General features: G+C 43.4%; 1 long non-coding RNA gene across 1 annotated transcript; it reads left to right on the plus strand.

Moving 5' to 3' along the window:
* The first annotated feature begins 15,202 nt into the window (after positions 1-15,202).
* On the plus strand, positions 15,203-17,043 carry LOC120408557. The gene is made up of 3 exons (XR_005600778.1): positions 15,203-15,314; positions 15,945-16,050; positions 16,893-17,043. It is a non-coding gene; the product is annotated as an uncharacterized LOC120408557 (long non-coding RNA).
* The last annotated feature ends 3,099 nt before the right edge of the window (positions 17,044-20,142 follow it).

Raw genomic sequence — 20,142 nt, forward strand, 5'->3', positions numbered from 1 at the left:
CTCTGGGCTGTGGGTTTGGGCGTAGGAAGGGGTGATGGGTGTGGGGGAAGGGTGAGTATCTGTCCGTGGATGAGGGCTCTTGTTGGGGCTCAGGGCAGCGGAGAGGATCGCGCCTACGGTGGAAGTGCATGGTAAGGGCAGCATGCCTTAACATTAGGGGGTGGCAGGCGCTAGGACCGTGGACAAGCGTACACATCACAGAATGACCTGGGGCAGCATACACCACACAGAGTGACCCTGGTGACTACTGACTGCAGTCTGTGTGTGCCCTGCAGTTGATCCTGCCCCCGATACTCTGTACCCTACTAATGTAGGCTATCCCGTGCAATTATAAATCCCCTGCCCCCCCCAACATACACACAGTCTTCTGACACGAAAGACGTGACAGAAAGAGTGAACAACAGCAAACAGCTTTTATTAATCTACTACATAGTGGGGTGATGAAACTTGGATTTGGGACTGGGTGATCCTGTAAGGGAAGCGCTTCTACACAGTTATAGCGTCAGAGGTGTGTGGTACATTAGCGCTCAGCTGTGGTGCAGTGACAGTTCTCACGGCCCCTACCACCCCTCCGTCTTGTAATTTTTGGTGAGGGGGGGACAGGACTTCTTGGCGTTGGAGGGTGGTTGCAGATACAGTGCAGGGGGGCTCTCTCCTCCTGCCTGCGGTCCTGCAGAACATCAACAAGGCGCCGGAGCGTGTCTGTTTGCTCCCTCAGTAGCCCAAGCAGCGTTTGAGTCGCCTGCTGGTCTTCCTGCCGCCACCTGTCCTCCCGTTCGCTGTGTGAGCGCTGCTGCTGAGAGAGGGTCTCCCTCCAGTGGCTCTGCTGGGCCGCCTCGGCTCTGGAGCAGGCCATCAGTTCCGCGAACATCTCGTCCCGAGTCTTTTCTTTTGCCGCCTAATCTGAGCCAGCCTCTGCGTGGGATGCGGGCAGTCCGGGAAAGAGCAGAAGCTGTGTGATGGGAAACAGTAAGTGATTTCCTTGAACAGATACATGTTTGCGAACAGTGAACACAGTGTAGTCAGTTTCTCTGAACAAGACCATACAGGGCACCAAGTTCCACGAGATCTCAGGACAAGTTCGAGATTTCGGAATACGCTCTCATTGGCGGCGCCATTGCACAGGAGAGCGGACAAGCGGGGAGAGACAGCTGAATCTGTCTTGCAGACAGTCCTGGTAAGCCTTAAAGTAGATAATGCTTATCATTTAGTGGATAGCTGTGCTCTCCTGCTAAAGGCAATCTGTAAAGCAGAAAGGCTGAGCCTTTTCCAGCCCCTCCCGCCAGTGCACGGAAAGATCAATGTATGCTTGTTCTCTGTGGCCTCCAGCACGTGGCTGTTAAGCGAGGGTCGTTGTTATGCAACCTAATTTAAAACCATTAACAGTAGTAACAATACACTAATTGCCCTACTTAGATGCAGCCTGTACAGAACGACATCACCCTGAGGCGGGTCACTCGGAGTCAGAGAGAGCGGATGCTAAGGGAAGCCCTGCACAGACCAGGACCATATGCAGCAATGCTGGTGGAGGCGATGGTTCCTATGTACATTAGGATGTCCTGGCGCGGAAGAGTGTGCTTCCACGGAGCACCCAACAAGGCACCTCTCCCCAGGAACCTCCTGCGGAGGCTTTTTGAGCTGCTCTCTGAGACCTTTTTTGAACTGTCCCAAGAGGATTATTGCTCTATTCCTATATGTATGGACCTACTTTTTGTATAGTTTGAGATTTTAAATTTTGTATATAGTATTTCTATTTTTTATATACCTGTTTTTTAAAAAATAAATGTTTCCCTGTTTGTAGCACTTACCGACTGATCCTTCCCCTGATTCTGAGTCCGGGTTAACGGCGGGGAGGGTTGGTAGGGGATCTCTGTGAGGGTGATGAAGAGATCCTGGCTGTCAGGGCAAGCGGTATTGTGTTCGCTGTCGCCTGCGCCGTCCTCCACAAACCCTTCCTCATCTTCCCCATCGGCGAACATCGCCGAGGAACTGTCCAGGTACACTATGCCATCGTCAGAGTCCACGGTCACTGGTGGGGCAGTGGTGGCAGACCCACCGAGAATGGCATGCAGTGCCTCGTAGAAGCGGCATGTCTGGGGCTGTGCTCCGGGCGTCCGCTTGCCGCTCTGACTTTTTGGTAACCTTGTCTCAGGTCCTTGACTTTCACGCGGCACTGCATCGCATCCCGGCTGTATCCTTTGTCTATCATGGCTTTGGAGACCTTCTTGAAGGTCTTTGCATTCCGCTTGTTGGAGCGCAGCTCCGAGAGCACAGACTCCTCGCCCCACACAGCGATCAGATCCATGACTTCCCGGTCAGTCCATGCTGGGGACCTCTTTCTATTCTTGGATTGCCCGGACTCCTCTGCTGGAGAGCTCTGCATCGTTGCAGGTGCTGCGGAGCTCGCCCCGATGTCCAACCAGGACATCAGATTCAAAGTGCCCAGACAGGAAAAGGAATTCAAATTTTCCCGGGTCGTTTCCTGTGTGGCTGGTCACAGCATCGAAGCTCGGACTGCTGTCCAGAGCGTCAACAGACTGGTGCAGTGTGGGATAGCTCCCGGAGCTACTAAGTTCGATTAGCATCCACACCTAGCCTAATTCGAGCTAGCCATGTCGAATTTAGCGTTACTCCACCTGTCGGGGTGGAGTACCAAATTCGAACTAAAGAGCCCTCTAGTTCAAATTAAATGGCTTCCTGGTGTGGACGGTTGAGCGGTTAGTTCGAATTAACGCTGCTAAATTCGAATTAAAGTCCTAGTGTAGACCAGGCCTAAGGAGCCAGGAAGTTCAATATCAAGACTTGAAAGTCACTACAAACTAACTCAGACAAGTCTGAGTCATATTTTCTTAGATTAAAAGTCTTGATGTTTTTAATTTTAGTGGGGTTTTTTTGTATGAGTACAAGCTTAAGGCAAAACTTTCAACCAAAGTTAAGCACCTAAATAAAGTTGGCCTGATTTTCAGAAAATTCCCACAACTCCCCTTAATGTTAATAGGAGATATGGGAACTCAGCAACTTTGAAAATCACCCCACTTTTGTGAGTAACTAACTGTGGGCAAGAACAGTACATTTAAAGATGCTTGTTAGGCAGCATAGATATTATGAAGTGAATAAATGTTTCTAAGGTGGAGCCACTGATCCTGTGAGAACATTCTAGCCTGGTGACATTATTTCTTACTGAGGTTGACTGATGAAGATCTAATCTCTCTCTCTGGCAGCAAACTCAGTTTTCCTGTGCACTATTACTTGATGGTTGTATTTTGATTGGCTGAAGAATGCAAATCTGTTCTCTGAAGCCAATCAGACCTTGTGGTCCATGGAAGTACTTTAGAAGGGTTGTAAAGTTGACTCAGACAGCCAAGTAAACCCACTGTCTGGCGTTGATTCCATTTGCTACAGTGAGGAAATCTGAAACAACTGCAACTTTATTGTTAAAGTATTTGCACAGAGGAGATGAATTTGAACCCCATAGTCCCTTATTTAAACTCAAAACATTTTGATAGTGTCAATGAGTGTATTTATCTTTCAGAAAAAGGACCCTCACCACCAGGCCTATCTTTGCGCCATAGCATGAGCACTGTAAAGAACATTGTACATCCCATCTGTTAATTTCTTTAGAAAACTTTCTGGCCTTTTGCTGCCAGTGTTTTTGCACGCTTAGCATCCTGCAGTGGGTAAAATGATTTGACCTTGATACATTTTCCCCGACCCTGTCTACCCAGTGAAAAAGACTTGATAAGCCCCAGGTGGCACAGTTATGACAGCTTTGAAAATCTGACATTCATTTTGATTGCTAACGTGTTAAGCTCCTCTCGTCATCCTGTAATCTGGACCAGCAGCATAAAGTTAATAAGCCTGTGAAGACTGTTCAACAAATGAAAGGAGTGCAGATTTCAGGGGCTAATCCTTAAAATCTCTGCTATGACCAACTCCCCTCCGTCCCCAGAATACATCTGGGGGGAGGAGGGAAATGTATAAAATGTGTTAAATCCTATGTTTGAAATAACAGACAAGGGACTGTATATAAGTAATTGGAACAGCTGTGTGCCTCATAGTAGCAGACGGGTATGCTGGGAATGTTATACAGTTGTAATCACATTTAGCATGCCTGTCATGAAATCGGGTCCATCAGAGTATTAATTCTGGTTTTATATGTTACTCATCAGGGTTCAGTCTTATACTGCACCACACTCAAAGACTACCAGAAAATAAATTTATCTCTGTCTTATATTTCCACACTGAGCTATCCTGAGCTGTAAACATGACAGGGCTGTGGAGCCTAAGTGGTCCTGGTAACCTAAGTTTCCATTGTCTAGGAAGATGAAAGAGTGTGTATTCTGTTACCTCTCACCTCCATGTGGAGGGCAGAGACAAGCAGCCAGAGACATTCTCTGAGAAGGTACATTACAAATGAAGAACAGTAGGAAAGTATTAAATCCCAATAGTAATTAAGAAGAACAGCACACAAGAAATCCACATTTCTCGTATCTTTAGAGTTCAAGTACATGCAGCCATGTATTTTACTTAAATGCATGCGTGCCCTGCACAACGGAGCTGGAGAACTTGCTTAGCAGTATCTGTGCCCCTACGCTCTGTGGCCTGGCCCCTGATCTGGCTATGTAAGGGTGCTACCACCCCAATCCTCTCAGTGCCTTCTCACAGCCTGTGGCTAGAGTCAGAGTTCAGTGTGGTGCTTTTCACCTCATGCTTTTGGTCTCCATTTCTGAGAAAATGTTCTTGTATATAGTAGATAGTAAAACCTTGGGTTAAGTTAGAATAGTTGGTTGCCCTGTGTGATGCCCTCAACAGGATTCAAACGTTGTCCATCGTGGGGCAGGAGAGAGGGAATGGGAAATCCCCAACAGCGATCCACACAAGGTGCTCGTTTTTTCTCTCTGAGGAGCACATTAACGAGCTGTGCACCATCTGCAAATCATTCACAAAGAAGACGTGGGTGGCAAGAGACTTGCAGGTGAAGCAGCACCTGCTGACTGACACCATACTCCCTCTGGCATGCAGGATGGAGGTGGTGTGTCTAATCACTCCCTGATACCCTGCCGAGAGCAGCGAGAGCCTATACCATCAACTCTGGTTCAGACCATGGGGCATCTGTTGAGTCCAGTACTGATGACATTGGCACCAGCGCCAACTGTCTCCATGCCAGCAGCATACCAGGTGGCATCAGACCTACTTTTCCTCTCAGTCCTGGATTCTGCACTGGTTCAAGAGTTTGCTGGTGCCCTGGCTTCTACCACTTCATCCTCCATTGTGACCTTGGCACCTTCTTCAGCACCACAGCTCATGCTGCCTGGGCCTCAAACTGTGAAGTTCAGACCAACATCGCAACCGGCACTGAAGGTCCCCTCGACATTGGGGTATCCTTCAGCCCCTTCATTGTCTTAGCAGCAGCTCCCTTTGTTGAGCACGGTACCACCCATAGCCTCAGTACCAATTCCTTTCTCAGTACCAGGTGGGAGTGTGTTCCATTTGGTACCAATAATCCCGATCTCCCATTTTTCTTTGGCACCAATTCCACTCCTGTATTGGGCTTCAGATAAGTCTGACTGTTTGCCCCATTGGCATTGGCTGCCCCATTGTCATCAGAGAACCTCTGTGACTCCTCAAGATCCAAGTTGAGGTCATCATCTCCTTTGTCATCAGCTAGGTGCCAGAAATCGCACTCAGATCATCACTGGTACTCAGGTCAGCATCTGTCCTGCAGTCAGGACAAGGGCTCTTGGCCTGAATCTTACTCACCACCAGTGCCTTACCTGTATGCCCAGAGGCTTCCTTTGAATCTTTGAGATGTGGCTCAGTGCCCAAAGGCCCACTCCTAATCCTGCTCCAGCGTAAGGTCAGTGGTTTTGATGATTGCTCCCACTCTCAAACCTTCTCAGCAGCACATGACTGCCGGGTCCATTCCCCCTGGACCTCTGAGGCTATTCCGACTGGATCCTGTGGTTCAAGAACAGGACCCATTGTCAGCACAGCAAACTGCCTCCCCAAATGACTCTACTGTGCTGGAATCCTCCTGTCCCTCAGGACATGAGGTCTTTAAGGTGTATCATGACCTCCTAAGGCCTATGGCCACTACCTTGGGTATCCAGGCGGAATTCCTGCAGGAGAATATGCATAAGCTGCTGGATAGTCTCCAATCATCAACTCTGGGGAGAGTAGTCCTCCCAATAAATGAGGATCTCTTGGAGCCTGCAAAGGCTCTCTGGAATACTCTAGCTTTGTTGCCTTCAACAGCAAAGCTTTTGGAGAAGCAGTACTTAGTCCCTATGCAGGGTTTTGAGGGTTTCTACTCTCACCCAGCCCCTAACTTGCTGGTGATAACTGCAGCAAATGACAGGGCATGGCAGGGGAAGTTTAAGTCCACCCCTAAGGACAAAGAATCAAGAAGATAGACTTAATGGGGAGAAGATTTATACCTCCTCTTCCCTGTATGTGCATCATGAAACAGCAGGTGTTGCTCTCTAAATATGACTTTGTCAATTGGGCTGCCATGTATAAGTTTGTGGACAAGTTGCCAGAACTCTCCAGTGAAGAGTTGATGGAATTCACTGTAGAACGCTGTATGGTGGCCAAGACCTCATTGCAGTCAGCTCTGGATGTGGCATATGCCATGGCAAGAATCATAACATTGGCTGTGACCTTGAGGTAGGCCTTCTGGCTGCAGAATTTGGGGTGTTGCACTGAATGTGCAGTGCACCATTGAGGACTTACCAATTGATGGATGGGTTTTGTTTTCAGAAAACAAAGACAAAACCCTGCACTCATTTAAAGACCCTCAAGTTACTCTACATCCTTTGGGAATATATACTCCAGCTGTGAAGAGACACCACTGCAGCAGTCAGAAGCAACAGCAGCAATACTGCTTGCAGCATTTTTTCAGACAGTCCCCCCTTTCTTATAAGTCCAAGGGACTAATCCTGGAAGGTCCACGGAGTGCAGAGTAGAAGGTCCTCTGGTTCTGGGTTTAACTAGCTGGCTCATCCCCCCCACCTAACATCCAGCAAGCACCCATTTGGCTTGTATATCCAGGACAGTGATCCAGTAGCAACTTCTTCTTCTCAATCCCTCACCCCTGTTCAGGGACAGGCTGACTTGTTTTTATGGTTTTTGGGACTCGATTACATGGACAACTGGGTTCTAAACACCATCAGATTGGGTTATGCCATGCAGTTCCTCTCCATCCCTCCTCCCCACCCCCTTGCTCAGTCCCTCTTCAGGGACCCCTCTCATGAGATGCTGCTCCTTAAGCAGGTTCCGTCTCTACTGGATTTGGGGGCTGTAGCAGCTGTCCCCCCTGCATCACTGGGGACAGGGAATCTACTCCTGATATTCCTGGTTCCCCAGCCCAAGGGAGGGATGAGACCTATCCTCAACCTCTGTGATCTCAACAAATACATCAGATTCGTGAGATTCCATATGGTCACTCTAGCAACTATACTCTCTCCAAGTTCGAGTGTGTGTGTGCTGACCAGCAATTCCAAGTGATTTGCCACCTAGGTCTGGAACTACTGTCTCTAAACCCTCAACCACAGCAGGAGCAAACCTGAGGTTACTAAGCTATATGACTGCATGCACACAGGAAGTCCAATATCCCAGGCTGCACCTATGTCCTTCCCATCAGGAAGAACGTTACTTCTGTGGCTGATAACTTTCCTGGCATCCAGAATCACCTTAGCAGAAATTTCTCCCTGAAACCCATCATCCTGTGGCCCATTTTTGCAGTTTGGGGCATCTCAATAATCAATCTTTTCTCCATGAGAGACAGCAAGAAATGCCATCTGCTTTGCTCCTGAAAGGGTCTTAGTTAGGAGCTGGGGGCACTCTCGTATGCTTTTCCTCCAATTTCAATCATACCACAAGTCCTTCTCAAGCTGAAATTGGACTGTGCCAAGGTCATTCTCATTTTTCCAGCATTACCAAAATAATATTGGTTCTCTACCTTTCTTGTGTTATCAGTTCAGCCCTTCCTCTCCATCCCATCTTGGAGTACCTGTTGCACCTTCAGTCTTCTGGTCTTGCACTTAGTTCACTGAGAGTTCACCTGGCAGTGATTTTGGCATTTCACCCACCCATTCATGGGAAGTCAGTGTTTTTAAGTCCCATTGCAATGAGGTTCTTGAAAGAAGCCACTCATCTTCACATTCTGGTTAAAGAGACGATCCCACAAAGGAACTTTAATGCAGGCTTAGCAGCTCTTATAGGACCTCTGTTAGAGCCTCTGGCAACTTTGTTTTTCTCCTTTATGTGTCAGAAAACTGCCTTCCTTGTTGCCATAATGCCTGCAAGGAAGGTAGGTGAATTACAGGCTTTGATAGCAGAGGAAATAATGGAAATCGTGACCAATTTGCAGAGGTTATCCCTTGTGTACTTGGTTTCATATTAATCTGGAACATATGCTGTTGATTTTTAAAAATTCCCTGGACTGGTAAACACATCTAATTTTTGGTTTTCCCCCAAATTTTATTCAGGCTCTTCCAGAAAACACTGCATTCCCCATCTCAGAGATTCTCTTTTAAAGCAGTTTTTCTTTCAATTATTTATCTCTAACTATCTTCTGTTTTGGAAATTTATTACAGTTGCATATTTTTTGTACATTATTAACTTCAAACATTTCCTTGCTAAGGCTATATCATCTAAGATGACTAAGTGAAAGATAGCAATGGGCTTCTAGACCACAGGACTATTGGAGAACAAGAGCAAAACTAGGCCAAATATAAATGAGTTTGAAATCACAGGAGGCCTTTAATTGTCCAAGCATCTGTTGTGTGGCAAAAACAACTAAACACTGATCATCAAAGAAATTCACAGGGTGACTGAGAAGCAGCTTTGTAATTAAATAGTAATTTTAAAAAAATGTTTAAATTTGCTTTAAATCATCTTCATCCATATATCTCAAAGAATCTTTCAAAATAGAATAAGTATGGTTGTGTCTTTTTCTGACCCCGATGTTCCAATTGGCACCAATGTCGTACCTCTGTTGAGTGGTAAGAAATTTGGGGGTCTCGTAGATTGGCTTCCCAGTGGAGGAGATGTCAATGATATGGAGTCTGGGTATGTGCTATGTGTAACTTGCTTTAGTTATGTGTATACCTGTCCTGGAGTGGAGGCTGTCACAAACAGCACACAGGCAATCCCCTCTTCCAGAAATTTCTGCCCATACACCTATGCCCAGTTCTCAAGAAGTTATTCTGTCCCAAGAATTTCCTCCATATAGCAAGAATAAAGCAGATAAAAGGCTCTGCTATATGCTACTACTTCTCTCAAAAGATTACTGCATTAAAACCCCCCACCACTAATGACAACACAGCATTTCTTCAAAGACTAACCATTTTCTTATGCTAAGAAAAAGAACTTGTAAGACCAGGTGCAACCGCACCATGTGGTGACTCCTGCCACAACAGTATTATCCCCATTCTACAGCTGGGGAAACTGGGACACAGAGATAAAATGACTTGTCTAGGATCACAGGGGAGATCAATGGCAGAGAAGGACCAGAATCCAAGTCTCCTGACTCTCAATCCATGGCCTTATCCACTTGATCATGCTGTCTTTCTTAGATTAAGAATGGTTTCTTTACTAATTTATATAAATAGGGACAAAGTGACAGAGTAAAAGTGTAATAGAGGAACTTAGGGACAGTGACTGCAAACTACTTTTATTCATCCTAATAAACAATGTGTTCAGGACACAGGACAATTTTTATCTATCATTTTCTACTGCTTTACAAATAGAAACTCTGGAATTCTTTGTGAATAAATCCCTGCTATCCTCTTTTTGCTGACCTACACTTTAGGCTAGGCTATTTTACTTTGACATCTCATACTTGGAGTCGGTAGGTTGGTGTCAGACTGTTTGATTCAATGCTTGAGAGAGGATGCTTTTGAGCCGTTCATATGGGTTAGTCCTGTGTCTGTTTGCCTATCTCCAAACATCTGGTCCTGCCTCTGTCTCATAGCAAAGTGCTACAGTTGTATGTGGTGGAGGCATTGAGCTGATCCTGCATTCTGCCATAGTCTCTTGCAAACTGGAGCAGAATGCCATTGTCACAGCAATAATGGTCATTTGTGAGTCTCTGGTGGGCCATATTCAAGCTGATTGCTGCATTCTTATTCCAGTAGCAAGCCAGAAAAGAGTCTTAAGGAGGGAAGGAAGACATGAATCATGGAATAAGTTTGCAGCAGTGCTACAGGAATAAAATTAGCATAAATTTTTTTTTTGCTGGTGAAAAGACAAAATCCCTATGTCTTCAAATAAGTACATTTTCCCAGATTTGATCCTTGCATAGAAGTGAAAATTGTACATGAAATAGTAAAGGGATTTCCTGTGACTAGATCTGTAAGAGTGCACATGGAAGTATTTTAGAATGGGCAGAAAGGGTCAGAAAAAAGTGGCATATCAGTAGATATATACTGAGCATGTTTAGATTGAAACTAGTGGTTTGTTAAAGGAAATATAGAAATCGTCATTAAATGCTGTGACTGAGGGACCTCTTGGTAATTCTTAGCAAAGGGCGCAGGGGATGCATAGGATTGCATACAAAGGATGGCATGTAAGATCTCTGCCAAGATCCAGTAGCCCACTGGTCATCATAATCATTGAGAAATGTATGTTTGGATAATATTTAAGAAGTTATATATCTATACTAAAAGTTGTGTTCTTATGGTCTTGGAGTTAAGGCAGGTCAACACGAGGTGACATGCCTTGAACATCCTCCTTTCAAATAGAAGGTAAGATACTAATCTATCTGGACATATGTATATTGTCTGCCTCACAATGGAGGCTGCTTTCCAGATGTAACCAAGTGTCATTTAAAAGGTTGAAAAATCTACAAGAGAAAAAATCTATAGGAAGAAACAAAACAGCAAGGAGGTGTTCTGTTTATGCAAGAAGAGCAACAATAAGACTTAAATATCTTGGGAGGCAAAGGAACACACTGGGTCCTTCACCTAGGAGACAAGCTGACAATGTGTCTGTCTTATGAAAGTATGATCACAGCCAAGCCTGGCTGTAAAACACCGCAAGACTTTCAGTGAACACTATATACAAGACACAAGAGCATCTACTTACTTCAGTCTAGGTTCTAGAATGTGCATTATGATTTTATTTTATATGTAACCATTTGTTTCTAACACTACTTCTTGCTATTACAGTAACTCCTTGCTTAACGTTGTAGTTATGTTCCTGAAAAATGCGACTTTAAGCAAAACAATGTTAAGTGAATCCAATTTCCCCATAAGAATTAATGTAAATGGTGGGGTTAGGTTCCAGGGGAAAATTTTTCACCAGACAAAAGGCTGCTCCCGGGAGCCTCCTTGTACAGCAAACAGGAGGGTCCTGGGAGCAGCTCCAAGGCAGGAGCCACACATGGCAGTGGGGGGGAGGGACAGCTGAACTGTGGCAATTAATAGCCTGCTGGGCGGCTGCTGCACAGGGAACTTAGGGGAGCGGGGAGCTGATAGGGGGCTGCTGGTGCACCCTGGTTCTAAGCCCCCACCAGCTAGCTCCAACGGGCTGCTCTTTCTGCAAGCAGTAGACAAAGCAGGTGGCTGCCAAACAACGTTATAAGGGAGCATTGCGCAACTTTAAATGAACATGTTCTCTAATTGATCAGCGATGTAACAACAAAACAACGTTAACCGGGATGACTTTAAGTGAGGAGTTACTGTACTTGAATCTCTGTGCTTTGTTAAATACTTATACTTGATTTCACAATAAACATATCTAAGTGTTGTGTGTTAAACAGGGAGGTGTTCTGAGGTGGAACTGGTAAGCTAGAGCTTACTGTTTCTTTGGAAACAGCAAAACTGTGAATACCACGAGTGTCCAGTGGAATGGGGCTGGATGCTCAAGGGAGACACTTAGGCACACTCCAAACCCCGAGTTCTCCATCACCGACCTGTAGAATAACAGTGCAGCCAGCAAGGCCTAGAGAGGTGTGCTTGTGTTACCCATGCCCAGTGGAGTTGGGGAGCTGACCCCTACCTGGCAGGCACAGGAAGGACAGGTGGTAGCAGGGTGCCCTCACACTTCTGGATACCCCAGAAAGCATCACAAATGTCATTTATGAGTTAGCATAACAAACACAAGTCAACTATGAGATACACCGGAGTTAAGATATTTTTCCATGTTTCCCAAACAGTGATACCTGTGATTTGTATTATAGTTAAATTAACGCAGTCTCTTAGGTAGCTTTGTTTAGGGAACCTCGGCAAAAGTTGTCTCTTTAATGTTGATCACTATAGCTGACATTGTTTCTTCATGCTACAATTTTTTGCAAATGCACTTATAATTAGCAAGCCACTCGTTCATCTCAGTCACACCCATATAAATCAATGGAGTTACTCTGGATTTACACCAGGGTTGACTGAGAGCATAATTTGGCCCAGAACTTTAACATATTTACACAGACTGACTGCAGTCTGTTATGACACTGTTGAAGAAACAACACGGCGTGTGCTCAGTGCATCTTTACAGAGATTTAAAAAAAAAATTCAAGGTCTACAAATTATCCGTGGAAGGTAGGTGTAAATTTAAAGAGAACAACACATGAAAGCAAACTATTTTAAAACCAGGTCCTCGTTTAAACACTCATGCTGTATTCTCCACGTTCTAATTGAAAGCACCCCAGCCAGCTGAAGCACAGCAGAAAGTAGAGAAGGTAGAAGAAATCTCAATACAAGAAAAATAACTATAAAAAAAGATTTAAAGGCATTAATAAAGGAGGGAAGAGACATTTGCCATCTGCCTGACTGGATGGATAATATATCTAGAAAATGGAAGGCAGAAATTTTGTGACTAGCCTCATGCCCCCACGTGCCACACACAAACAGGTAAAATCTCCTCAAAGTTAACTGTTCAAAGCAGCACTCACTTTTGTCAAATTGTTCTTTATCACAATGTACTCTGATTGCTGCAGGAAGAAATGCTGCAGCTGCTATTGCTAGGGGTAGCCCCACTCCAGCACTGAGAGAGCAGAGGTGTCTTACTGTTGCTTAAAATTAGAAGTTAATGTGGATTTTTCTGCTTGTGGAAAGCTACACAGAGTAAAACAGCACAACATATTCCTCCCTGCAACACAGGAACGGTCTGTTTATTAGCATCGTTCATCACAACCTTCCATGTGAGGTGAGCTCATTACATTATGTTGATATCAGTGCAACCTAACAGTTGTCTTATCTGGTCTTTTTAATATTGTGTTGTATGGTATCAATATGCAGAAAGGACACACAAAGCAGCAAATAATGCCTTTTGGTACTTAAAATCATCTTAATCGTCTCTTCCCTTGCTCCCACCAAATCTACAGCACCAGTATTGGTTAAGAAGCCAGCTGACCCAAGAAAAACTAGTGGTGATACGCAGCCTGGCTTGGTTGTAGCATGCTACTGCTGCCACCTATCTGACAGTCCAAATAAATTGGGGACAGAGACCAATACAGAAAGCACTAGAATGGGAATAATTTAATGGAGCTAGAACAGACACTGAAGCAAATTTAGAATCCCCGTTGGTTTCTTTTTACACACACACACACACACACACACACACACACACACACACACACACACACACACACACACACACACACACACACACACACACACACACACACACACACACACACACACACACACACACACACACACACACAAGCTCAGCAATGCTTTGTAAACCACAATAAACGAGATGGAGAGTTGAACTTTTAAAGTGGTTCCAGTTCTGGCACAAGGAGGGATAAGTCCCCATAAGTCCAGGCCTTATCCAAAAAGCTGGGAGAGACTCCAGATGCCATTCCCTGGGGTTCAGGAGAGGGTGAAGACTCAAGAATTGGTGAGCCATTCATTAAATATGACTGTTACTTAAGAGTGCAGGACTGGATGGGTTGCTATGTTTCATCCCTGGATAAAACAGAAGACAAATAATAAACTGAACATTATGATTAAATATTCCCCCTACCCCAGAGTTTCTGGTACAATGTACTCACAACAATCTTCAAACACACAAACAGGTAAGCCACACAATAAAATTATAACAAGTGCTGACATGTGGATACCCAGGATTACCAAGGTAACTTGAAAAATCAGGGCATATAGCAACATATAACTAACAATAATTGCTTCCAACTGCTTCAGAGCCCAATTAGAAGATTCCAAACTGACCTTGGCGAAAAAAAGTAAATGCCCAGCCACCGCTATTCAATTTGTCAGCATACATCAGTCAGACCCAATGCAGCCTTTCTTTGCACTTGCACAGAAAATGTCATTTTGTCCTGGTCTATCCACAAACACTCCAGCAAGAAAACCTGTAATATACTGCATGGAGAGGCTTCTGCTTTGTCCTTTGATTGTGTAGCTCGAACAGGGCATGAAGTAATTTTTAATGTCACTATTCATAAGGAAAGGGATGGAAGGCCGTGCTGTTTATTTGCTTTGTGCAATGTTACTGTATTTCTGTAAGTAGGGATATTCTCTCTAGTGTCTCTCCATTTTATTTGAGCTAAATAGAGGGCCTGAGTCCCTTCCCACTATATGCCAGTGTAACTCACTTAACTTCAGCAGAGTTACTCTTGATGTACGTGGATGTAAGGAGAATCAGGTGCTTCTGTCTGTCCAGCAGAGTTATGTTAGTAGTAGTCAGCATGCCTTGAAAAGGTAGGAAATACATGTCTCAGGCAGAAGCAGTAGCTGATGTGTAGGTTTTTTATGGCATGTCTACACTGTGCACTATGCCCGGGATCTGACTCAGGTTTGAGCCCAAACCTCCTTTCCATCCACACACACACATCAGTCTGATTTGTGTCATCAAGCACTCAGGAACCAGGTCCTAGGATCTTGCTGGGGAGGGGAGGGGTGGGGTTGGGGGGATGGTTGGAGCTCGAGTGCTACTGTGATGTGGGCTAAGCCCTGTCATTTTGCTGAGTGGATCCAGTTCAAACTACAGAACTAAATCAGGAGGGCTGTGTAATGCAGTAGGGACTCATTACTGTGACTTTGAGACCTGGGTCTAGCAATTTAAGCTCAGGTTTACAATGCTGTGTGGATGCTCAAGTACAGGCTTGGAAATACTGAGTCTGCAAGGCCTGGGTTTACAATGCAGTGTAGGCATACCCTTACACTGAATTCTTTTATGGATTTAGAAGGCCACATTTTCAAGCTGGCCATTGTCTCTTCCACGTATATAAATGTGTGTGCACTCCATTTGAGTGAGTGGGTGGCCAACTGCCTGACTTGCATATACGACTGACTGCCATTCTGAAAACGATAGTCATGAGACCAATAGGATTCTACACATTTAATAAGGTAAAAATGAAATTGCTCTAAAACTCCATTGAATTTAATAGAGAGTGAGAACTTTCCCCAAGGCTTTTAAAAAAATCTTCCTCTAGAATTCCATAACAGGAATATAGTTGTCTAAGAAATGCTAGAAGATGCTGAAAAAAAATTATAATGGAAAAGCTATGGATTGAATAGGAACTAAGGACTTGCACAACAGGTACCTACTCCTCTTTCCTTGGGTGCAGTCATTTCTTACATACAAGCCTTGACCTTGGCTGATCATTTAGCCTAATTTTTTTAGAAATGTGCAAAATCTTCCAACCCTAAAGTCATATTTGTGTACCACTGCACATTTTAAAACCTCTGCAATATCCACTGATAATTTTAAACGGGTGTCAATGTAAACCTTGGTGTTATCATAATTTGCCATGAAATTAAACAATCTTCCAAACCAAGGGAGCAGATTGCCCTCCAGAGTTGCTAGTACGACCCTAAATCATTGTATGAACACAATGCCAATAAAAGGTATCGCCCAAGCTATGAAATGTTGATAACCAGAAGTGGATAGGAGATGTTCTGCGTCCTAGGGAAGGTGAACATTGCCCTCTGTGCCTCCTGAGCATTTTTTCTCCTATTCCATTCTTTCTTCCCCAGGAACTATTTCATGTTCACTGGGCATAGTGCTGGAATGTGCACATTGTTCACACTACTACTTACCTACACTTCCTAAACACCTGGATCTCTCTTACACTGGAATAAGGTAAATTGATATTTACATCTTGAGCTACCCACTACCACATGCAATGCATGCCATGTTTACTGTGGAAATAACATGAATGTTCTCTGCACTGACTGAACTCCCCATCAACATTACAAGTAGAAATAGCAAATAAGTTCTCTTTAAGCTGTATAATTGTTAACTACTTGACATATGGAAAAGCCTGATAATAGTGCTTGCATCTAATGGCGACAGAGCATGGGTTGTTTTTTTTTTTTTAAAAGGGCAGATTGGAACAGCTGAATATGTGACAGAGTGGATGAGACAATGAGGGAGAGCAGTGAAACTGCTGTACAGTGGCTACTTCTGCTCTTGACTTTCACTGAGGTCCTGATATTAGGTACCTACTGAGATCATATCATTAAGCTCCTTGCTCCTGATGTAGATACCTGCTTGAGAGTAGATCATTAAGAACTCAGCTCTTCTATCTGGAACCCTCCCTATTATTTGAAAGTCAAGAGAGATTAATATTCAAATACTATAGATGTAACAGCATCTACTGATGCCAGTGATTGCTGACAGAAAGTTCGTTTCTCACCTATGCTCTTCTGTGTCAGGTCCTTATCACAGCATGTGGTGTTGGCCAGCAACCTTTGAGCCTGCTGTAATGTGCAGACACCTGGACATCATGGTTTTCAAACTTGCTCATAAGATGACCTGCACCTTAATAGAGGGACTGTCACATGGACTATTCCCCCTCCTCCCCAAATTCACAGATCAGTGGATCACCTTCTTCCTCTTTCATAATTATAACTGCTATAGTTGCCATGGAGATGTACCCCTTTGGAAAAACAATACTGGTGAAATATTTAATGTCTTTTTAGCTGTCTCTAAAATGATGGAGCAACCGAAAACAAGAAGGCGAACAAGCATCATGGAGGGAGGCTGATTTTTACTGACCACCACCAAGTGCACTGGTGAAATGCTGTAAATGGGAATGAGGAATCGTGACTAATTAACATCCTTTTTCACACACACATAGTATTGTTTGCATACAAACATAGTTATTAGTATAAAGCACAGCTGTTCCCCAAATGTTTGTGTGGGCAAAAAAAAGTTCTTATAAATTTTAGCAAATGAAGGGAGGGCAACAAACCTTGTTCAACTGAACAACACTCGAGAATTGGAGTGAATGTTTGCACAAACTGATGTGTAATATTCAGCCCAGACCCACTTTGCACCAAAGACTATAGAAGACTTAGACCCATGAAAGCTTTAGAGACCTATTAACCTTCTTCCTCTTCTTTCTTTCTTTTTCTTTTTCTTTTCAGGAATTTGAGTATAGAGGGGTCACAACAGACCTTGCCAGGGTACCTTATCTGCAACCTTCTCTATGAAATTCCATAGTAATGCTTGTTTGTTTTTACTTGCAATCAAACATCTCTGACAAATGGTTTTGGGAGATAAGAGTCTGAATTCTGGATGTTACTGCAAATGCAGTCTCTCTCTATCTCTCCAATATAGTATCCAATCCAATGCCCACTTCAGTGGGCTTTGGATGGGATCCACGGTAAAAGTACATTTCAACCTTGGAAATGAAATATTTCTTAAATCTAGGACAGGCAGTTTCATATAACAATGAATGATTGGTATCACATCATCTAACTCCTGAAACCCCCTCCCCCATTTAACTAAATAAATAGTGAGTTGGTGGTACTTTGGTGTGGTATTGTCTGGAAGTTGTATTTGTAAGAGGATGTGGTGCTGGCTTGGAGTTCAGGAAATCAGAGTTCAATTCCCTGCTTTGCAATATTTTTCCTGTGTGATGCTGGGAAAGTGCCTCTGTGCCTCAGTACCCCATCTGTATAATGGGGATAATAGTATTCCCCTACCTCATAGGGCTATTGTGAGGATGAGTAATTATAGATTGTGAGGTGTTGGGTTACTATGTTAATGTGGGGCCATCAAAGTACCATATATAGACAGATACATTGGAATAACCTTGTGAGACATGGCGCTAATGGGGAAAACCAAGAAACCCAGTTTATAGCAGAAAGCAAACCCCCCAATTTTCAGATGTACCTAAAACCTCATTGGACGTCCACCGTGCCACCTCTATCTACAAAATAATTGTAACTTGTTTCCCTAAACAATTTTTTAAAAACATTTGACTTTTTAAATACTAAGTAATAGAGAGTATTATCTGGTAACTCTTTAAGTAGGATTTATTTTAATGCAGTGCAATATTTCTCTTCTATAATAAAAACAAATGGCTGGTATGCACATACTTAATACAAATACATGCTGTCTCTCTCTTTCTAGCATGTATTTGTATTATGCATGTAGCAGCCATATGTTTTTATATGGAGGCTATGTGCTGAGTTTCAAAAAGAGGAGATAATGCTGTCAGACTAAAAACTACTAAGCTAAATATTATTAGTTTAATTATGCTATCTCATTATTTGCTGTACAGGTATTACTGAATCACAAGTATTAAAGATGCCATGCAGTTGATATTTATTTGTCCATTATTTAAACCAATCCCTGATGAATACATGTGAATATACATGGTGTATGTGTATATGTATATAAATGTGTGTCTCTGTGTGTATAATATATGCATGTATGACTGCCTACTAATATAAAAGAAACTGTATGTGTGACTGATATATTTTCAAACTACACATTTTAACATTATAGTTTCTTCTTGGTTTATTGTCCTTAAGAACTACCTCCTCTGTGCTGCCAGTTGAGCGGCATCCTTCTTAGGTTTTTGAGTCTTAAAGAAAGAGAAAAAGCCAAAGAAGAAATCTGCAGCCTAGTCTCACTGGATTAACTTAAGCCATCTTGTGCTGCCTGCACAGGCGATGAAACGGAGCCTTTCACAGCCTGGGACACCAGCAGGACATCCTGTTTCAGTTTAGAAATCACTCCCATTCCTTCCCACCCACCCACCAATAAAACAAAGAAACCCAAGAAATAATCTCTGACAGAAGAGACTGCTCAGGCGTTGATTGTCACACTGGCATCAGGCCAAGCCCAATGTGCCACAAAAATGGACCCAGGAGGGGAGCTACTGGAAAACAGTCAAAGAGCACCGAAAAGGGAAGTCATTAAACTACCAACAACAACAAAACTCTCATTTGTTCAGAATTTCTTTTTCTTTCTTTCTTTCTTTTTTTTTAAAGGATAAATTAAAGGCCACATGAAGCCATCCTCCGGGCCTGTAATAAAACTCCAGACCTGCTTGTTTATATTTCACCAATGCTGCTGCTGTTTTGTGTGTGTTGTATTTTTTATGAACTTGTGCACCACTTGACTTCCTTGTTTTTATTTTAAAAAAATATATAAAAACATATAAAATTCTAGGTCACATGTTTCCTGAAGACTGAAAGGAAAGATTTTGTACACCAGAATGAAGCTTGCAAATGCTTTTGTGATGATATTTTTATAATAGAAGAGGGGTTTATTTGTGGGAGAGTGTTTAAAGTATTAGGGACAGCTCCTCAGTTGGTATAAATTGTCATGGGCCACCTGAAGTCAGTGGAGCTATGCTAATGTTACACCAGCTGAGATTCTGGCCTTTTTTCAGGAAACTAATGGTAAGCAAAAAAGAAATGAACATTTTGTATGCTGGAAAGTCTGAAAGGATGTTATCATTAGGATTTCAAAGCTCCGTCTTCCTAGTCTATAAGGGGAAAAGTACCTTATGCTGTGTGGCTGAAAATATGTAAAACTTACACATCTTAGCAAAATATGTGACCTGCATATATGTCTTAATAGTAATTGGCCTAGTTGACAGCAGTGGCTCAACAGTGGGGGCCTAATTAGCAGAATTAATGGAGTAAGTAGTAAGTGTTTTGGCAGATGATGGAGAGAGACATTAGATAATGTTTACTTTTCCTTTTTCTAAATACTGTTTTTAATTAGCACCAGGATGTTTCCTCTCTAGCCATTTGGAGTGCAGCTTTGGGATGGTTCCTTTGATATAACACAGCACTTCTGGTGGCTGTTCACTTGTCAGTATTTGGCACTGTGGAGCAAAGATACAGCTTGAGACATCTCCAAACATATGGCCAAAAAGGAGACCAAAAGAAGTACTGCATAATGTTTGCAACATCTGAAAATATCCTA

This window comes from Mauremys reevesii, linkage group 6 (genome assembly GCF_016161935.1).
Source record: "Mauremys reevesii isolate NIE-2019 linkage group 6, ASM1616193v1, whole genome shotgun sequence".
Lineage (NCBI taxonomy): Eukaryota > Metazoa > Chordata > Testudines > Geoemydidae > Mauremys > Mauremys reevesii.